The sequence below is a fragment of the Littorina saxatilis genome, linkage group LG5 (assembly GCF_037325665.1).
Source record: "Littorina saxatilis isolate snail1 linkage group LG5, US_GU_Lsax_2.0, whole genome shotgun sequence".
NCBI classification, from domain to species: Eukaryota; Metazoa; Mollusca; class Gastropoda; order Littorinimorpha; family Littorinidae; genus Littorina; species Littorina saxatilis.
In genome coordinates this window covers 6,407,892-6,415,493 of record NC_090249.1, presented here as the reverse complement: position 1 = coordinate 6,415,493, position 7,602 = coordinate 6,407,892, and the positions used below count along the sequence as shown (strand labels likewise).

Sequence of the window (7,602 nt, the reverse complement as noted above, 5' to 3'; positions counted from 1 at the left end):
CTCACCCCCCCCCCCCCTCCCTTGCCCTCCGTCTATCCATATACGGAACATCAGAATAATCTTTTAGGTTTGCCGTCCCTGCCCCCCGCCCCCCTCCCCCCTCGCCATTCGCCTACCCACGCACGGAACATCACAATTATCTTTTCAGTTTGATGTCCCTGCTACGTACCCCCCCCCCCCCCCCACTTTCCCCTCCGCCTACCTATGCACGGAGATTTACAATTATCTGTCCGGGTTTGATAATGTAGTTCTTAAAATGTAAGTAACCGCATTCAGTCAGTCATCAAACGAGCTTTGTTTCATGGAACATGCCTAATTTAACAATGAAGGGCCGATGCCACTAAGTAGGCAGAAAAAGGAATACAGCACGAGAAATCAATAAATTGCTGCTAAAAACTGCTACAACCCCTGCAGCACAGAGGAACCAGAGTCGTCAGGGAGACAGGAATAGCGCTGTTTGCGGCAGACTATTCCGCTCCCGTTGCGTCACACACAAAATGGCCTACTGCTCTACTGCTGCTGGCTTGTTAGAATCAGGGTTTTCGGGGTTATTTATATAAATTGACCCCCTGCCTTCTTAAGTTCCACATTTTGCTTGAGATGTTTCATGCGTGCTTTAAGACCCAGTCCTTCCCGCGAAATCAGTGCGGCTCACCATCTCTCTGATCAAGAATGAGGATAAGATTCATATAGTCCTGTGAGGTTACCCTCGTGGAAATTCAGGCTGCTTTCTCCCTGGGGAAAGCGAGCTGCCACACAGTATACGGCGCTACCCATTTTTCCTGCATGCGTGTTTTCATGTTTCCAAGCCCTGAGACCTTCGCTGTGAACTTGGGTTCTTTATCGTGCGCATGCGTGCACACGGGGGGGGGGGGGGGGGGGGGGTGTTCGGGCACCGAGGAAAGTCTGCACAAAGTTGACTCCAGGAAATAAATCTCTCGCCGAACGTGGGGATCGAACCCACGCCGATAGCGAAAACTGGTTTAAAAGCCTGCACCGCTAGCGACTGAGCTATTTCGCCGCCCAATCAAGCCAGGGTTTCACGTCGAAACACGACCATCTCCCTCCACTAAGGCACATACCAGAATTCAACATTCTGACTGCTTCCTGTACAGAGCGGAACAGCCGGTTATGAATTACATTCACAGATTGACAATAGCGCCAAGAAATCCCCACTCTGCACACAAAACGCCCAAGCTTTTTTGTTTGTTTGTTTGTTTGTTTGCTTAACGCCCAGCCGACCACGAAGGGCCATATCAGGGCGGTGCTGCTTTGACATTTAACGTGCGCCACACACAAGACAGAAGTCGCAGCACAGGCTTCATGTCTCACCCAGTCACATTATTCTGACACCGGACCAACCAGTCCTAGCACAAACCCCATAATGCCAGACGCCAGGCGGAGCAGCCACTAGATTGCCAATTGTAAAGTCTTAGGTATGACTGACCCGGCCGGGGTTCGAACCCACGACCTCCCGATCACGGGGCGGACGCCTTACCACTAGGCCAACCGTGCCAGTACGCCCAAGCTGTTGTTGAATGTTGGTAAGTGCATATTTAAGCAGAGGGGTGGTCTCATTCTATGTAAAAAGCCTGGGTAGATCGAAGACAGTAAGCAGAACTGTTTTCACGGGAAGGGTTGTTCCTTTAAAGACGATTGTTTCATTTGGAAATCGGAGGAGGCAAAAAGGTGCGTCTCAGCCAGGTAATACGGCGAACACTGCGTCATAGCTTCAGTTACAAACTTCACTCAACTTCTGTAAAGTTCTTGGCCAACATGAGTGATTTCCATCAACGACTGCAATCTCATTCGAGTGTCAAGTTGCACACCTTCTTTTGGGTCCCCGCTGCATGTACAAGACAATGGCTTGATGGAGACGATTCGAGCAGATACAAAAATACAAGTTGTTGGTTTTTTGTCTGTGCGAGGTAATGTTGCTAATGTACAGCTACAGTTTCAATTAGAAACTGTGCTCCAATTCTGCAAAGTTCTTGACCAGAATTAGTTATTTTGCGACACTTCAGTGCCAAGTTGCGCACGTGAATCGCGTGGAAAAACGATCACTTGATGGACACATATAGGAAGAAAAAAGTCGCGTAAGGCGAAAATACAATATTTAGTCAAGTAGCTGTCGAACTCACAGAATGAAACTGAACGCAATGCCATTTTTCAGCAAGAACGTATACTCGTAGCATCGTCAGTCCACCGCTCATGGCAAAGGCAGTGAAATTGACAAGAAGAGCGGGGTAGTAGTTGCGCTAAGAAGGATAGCACGCTTTTCTGTACCTCTCTTTGTTTTAACTTTCTGAGCGTGTTTTTAATCCAAACATATCATATCTATATGTTTTTGGAATCAGGAACCAACAAGGAATAAGATGAAAGTGTTTTTAAATTGATTTCGACAATTTAATTTTGATAATAATTTTTATATATTTAATTTTCAGAGCTTGTTTTTAATCCGAATATAACATATTTATATGTTTTTGGAATCAGCAAATGATGGAGAATAAGATGTACTTAAATTTGGATCGTTTTATAAATTTTTATTTTTTTTTACAATTTTCAGATTTTTAATGACCAAAGTCATTAATTAATTTTTAAGCCACCAAGCTGAAATGCAATACCGAAGTCCGGGCTTCGTCGAAGATTACTTGACCAAAATTTCAACCAATTTGGTTGAAAAATGAGGGCGTGACAGTGCCGCCTCAACTTTCACGAAAAGCCGGATATGACGTCATCAAAGACATTTATCAAAAAAATGAAAAAACTGTTCGGGGATTTCATACCCAGGAACTCTCATGTCAAATTTCATAAAGATCGGTCCAGTAGTTTAGTCTGAATCGCTCTACACACACACACACACACACACACACACACACAGACACACGCACATACACCACGACCCTCGTTTCGATTCCCCCTCGATGTTAAAATATTTAGTCAAAACTTGACTAAATATAAAAAGGTGTGTACGCCAAAGGACATGCTGCTAATAACAGTTCTTGTCACTAACGTATATAGTTGTTCGTGATTTCAGGTCTGTGCCAGTATCAAGTGGCTCGCTTTCTTTGCATTCTCTAAAAGATGGTCCCCCCTTCTTAAACAAGAAGAGCAAACGCTCGATCGAGTCACTTTCGCAGTTCTGAATATTATATGAGGCATCAGATGGACAGGAAGAAATTGCTATTCACAACACAATGAGTCACGTTCACATAAAATTTGAGCCCGGTCACTTTTATAGTTTCCGAGAAAAGCCCAACGTTAAGTTGTGTGTTGCCGAACAGAAAAGGCTAGTTATCTCCCTTGTTTTTCTGATAACGTTCGTAAAAGGCTACAGATGTAAATACTTTGATGTAAAGAATAATCCTACAAAGTTTCAATCACATCCGATGAACTTTGTCAAAGATATAAAATGTCTAATTTTTCCTTTGACGCTGACCTGTGACCTTGAAAAAGGTCAAAGGTCAACGAAACCATCGTTAAAGTGTAGAGGTCATTGGAGGTCACGACTAAACAAAATATGAGCCCGATCGCTTTGATAGTTTCCGAGAAAAGTCCAACGTTAAGGTGGTGTCTACGGACGGCCGGCCGGACAGACTAACACTGACCGATTACATAGAGTCACTTTTTCTCAAGTGACTCAAAAATTCAGGGGTGAAAAAGTGTGTCTGTGCCAGATTGAGACATCCGAAGATGTGAATGCGTGATGTATTGTGTCAAAAATTCCATCTCACACGGCATAAATAGATCCCTGCGCCTTGAGTCCGAGTCTGGAGATACGCGCGCAATAAAAGACTTCATATAACATGTCTGCACCAGAAATACGTCTAATAATTATACATTCAAACCAATCTATCCCAAAAAAAAGGACCGACCAAAGTATGTGTGCGCCTATCATGAAATACAATTAGCATTGCTCTACAGTTTCACTTTGAGGTACAAACTTTGCCTATCGCTCTACTGGTCCGGGCTATACATGCGCGATTGCACTGCTCTGGTCTATTTCGATGGCAATTGTGTTTGTTGGAGACTGTCAGGTTACATGAGTGGACACTTGCCTGATTACCAGGTGCTTGAGGAGTGTAATAGGCTATCACAGTCTGCGTCACAAACTTTGGCCTTGAGATATACGTGTTTGGCGAATTCACAGATTTTGTGATTTAAACCTATTCCAGTAGTAAGTTATACACCTTTTACGAAGTCCCTTGATTGAGAAATTGGCGGTTAAAAAAAAGAATTGAAATAAAGTGTGTAATTGCTGCGAACAATTCTGTTTCTATTGTAATCTACTCGTGTACCAGGGGTGCCGTTTCGCCTGGGCACAATGCTTAATCTTCTTTCAAATAGCCCAAGACTGCATTTTAGTCATTTAAGCAAATTTTAAACAAAACAAGGAACCCAGCAAAATCCCTTTGTAAATAACCGTTAGAGTTTTAGTGACACTAATCGATTCCAATAATAATTTTCGACACTTTCTCCTTCTGTGGATTTGAAAGACAATCGCTTTAGTGCCAGACTCGATTGGAGGTGAAGGTGCACATGTGTATGCGCCAGGTATTATAGCTAATCTGGTCTCACAGTTTGAGGCACAATCTACGGCCTATTGCCCTACAGTAACTGTTCCTCACACGCACGCACGCACGCACGCACACACACACACACACGCACGCACACACACATATACGCGTACGCGTACGCACACACACATACACATACACACACACACACACACACATACACCGTGACACACACACACACACATACATACACATACACACACACACACACACACACACACACTCACACATACACACACACATACATACATACACACACACACACACACACACACACCCACACACATATATACACATACACACACATACACACACACACACTCACCCACACACACATACACACACACGCACACACACACACACACACACACACACACACACGCACACACAGAGCTGATGGCAAGTGGCAAAGTTTAAAGAAAAAGAAAGAGATGGAAACAATAAACTTGCGATGCTGATAAAAACCTCTCAGAGGCCGAGACAGAGAGACAGTTAGACTAGTCCAAAGCAGTGCAATACCACCACCACCACCACCAACACCAACAACAGCAAAAAACGCAAGCTTCGCAAACCACTAAGTAGTGTGCCAGCGGGACATACGGTCACAGCGGTGTAAGAACTAGCGACAAACGGCCAGTGACCCTCTGGGGGTCAACGGCTGCCATGCTAGTCCACCCTGCCAGTATCGCGCGTATCGACGTCGTAAGAACTTGGACACAGGAGGAAAAACAATGCACTTTATACGCGTGCTTCGCTGCACTCACAACACTGCAGGCTGATAATTATAATGACAGGTGAGTATCTCCACCAAAACATATTTCCGCTAGTGTCAGCTTTGTTGCAAACACGCACGCTTGATTGCACTCTGCGAAATGCTAGCTGTAGGCTAGCTGTTTTCTCTGTGTATTTGGACTTTCCTCTGTGCAGCCAGGCAGGCTCTCTCTCTCTCTCTCTCCCCCCCCCCCCCCCCACTCTCCCCCTCCCCCCCCCCCCCCCCCCCCCCCGCGTCTTGACCTTCCCAATCCCCCCTCTTTGCAAGTTATAGGCGGATCGACTGCAATTGCCTGAGCTCTTTCACTGGGTCAGTGATCGCACGCTTAGCGGACTTTCAGTTCCTGACCCCCTTTGACCTTTAAGCAGGGGGTTTCACTGACCCTTGTTTATGGCCCTGTCACACCTTGACGTATTAGCCAACGTATGCCGACGTATCAAAATGTCCCTAAAACGCTGACATACGCTGAACTATCGATGGTTTTTTTTCAATTTTGGGCGTATACATAGCGTATTTATAATGAGTTGGGCGTATACAAAGCGTATTCATAACGAGTTTGACGTACACATATGGTGATAGTAACGTATATAGAAGATTTTGATAACTTATAGATAACTTATACCAACGAATGCTTAACGTGTTGCCGGCGTTCACAACTTATGTCCAACGATAGTCTAACGTATGCATAACGTATGCATAACGTATGCAGCGTATTGCCGACGATCACGTGTCGTAGCCTATGAAAAGGCTGCCGCTCGACGATTCAAATCATAACTACACTAGACATGTCGAATAAAACATCGAAGAACGCTGCCAAGAAGTCTCCTGGCCCTGGGCGTGGACGTAAACGCAAGGAGGATCCATCATCACCCACACCCTCACGCTCACCCTCTGATGGAGATGATGCAGGTTCCAACGACTCTTGTGCATCTTGGGCATCGTCTCAGCCAACCCTTGCCAAGAGAAAGAGGGCCAAGAAGACACCGTTTTGTCTTGATGTTGAAGAAGAGCAGGTCATGTGCGATTTCCTTCGCGAGAACGCCATCATCTGGGACATCAAGAAGACCGACTACCGGAGGGTGGAAAGCATTTTCTACTACCCTCCTTGCTCGGGAAAGCCTGTAGTTGGAGATGCGTTGTTCATTCGTCAGACCCCGATGGCTGTATGGCTTCATCATGGTTGGTCGTAGGGCGAAGGCATTGTCACCAATGAAGAAGTAGGGCACATCCTGGTTGTCGTTGGGAAGAGGCTCAGGGTCAGGAAAACCTAGGGTACCGTCTTTAATGCATCCCTTCAGCTCACAGGAATTGAATATCTGCGCATCTGATGCTGATCCAGTACCACCGATATCTGGCAATCTGCCCATATGAATTTTTAGTCGGCATCTACAAGCGCCATCAGAACAATGGAGTAGAATCCTTTTATTTGTAGTTGAAATATAGACTCCCACTCTTTGGGGGACAGCGGCAGGCCACGTGCTTCCCATCAAGTGCCCCACATGTATTGGGAAAGGTCCATCTTTGGAAGAACTTATCAGCTACGGCGCGCCAACTCTCCGGAGTACTTGGGCAGACCAGCACCTCATCCACGTATTCGTCAATAATGGCTTGACAGACTTCTCTGACCACAAGCGACTGGTTGTTGTGAGGGACCCTCCATCCGAACTTCATCGAGGCATACTTGTTCCCAGAGGCAAGGTGACGTAAAGTCAGGGCCAACTTCATGCCAGGCTCAAGCGGATCCCTGTAGAAGGTGTACTGCTTGGTTATCCTTGGACCCACTCTGGCTAGCAGCTCGTCGAACATCGCTGGGGACATACGCAGAAAGTTGGTGAAGGATGCATGGTCCTCGTTACGGAGTTCCACCATTAGCCATGCCAAACTGCCGTCGCCTCCCGATCCATGGTCTCACCCAGTTCCTTCTCCTCCGTTCACCTCTTCGTCTCCTTTGTCTTTTGGCACGCACCTGGTACAGTGTCAAATCGATGAAGTCATGCTGATGTTGAAGGACAGCTAGTTGGTATTCTCGTCTCAGCCTTGCCGGATCTTCCATCTCTCGGATTACATGGACATCTGCTCAACATGGAGTCTTGAGGAGTACTGGCGGTTTCATCCTTCGAACCCCATCTTTATATATATACCAATGCCCCATAAACGCTGCCAATACGCTATTGTACGGTAGCTGTAAGTTAGAAACACGTTCAGTAAGTTCTGTGGTCGTCCGGAACACGTCCAAAACGTCTACATACGTCA

At 46.0% G+C, this 7,602-nt stretch overlaps 1 pseudogene; it reads right to left on the bottom strand.

The window, feature by feature from the left end:
• Positions 1–6,233: 6,233 nt before the first annotated feature.
• LOC138965987 (uncharacterized) lies at positions 6,234–7,236 on the bottom strand (annotated as a pseudogene).
• Positions 7,237–7,602: the final 366 nt, after the last annotated feature.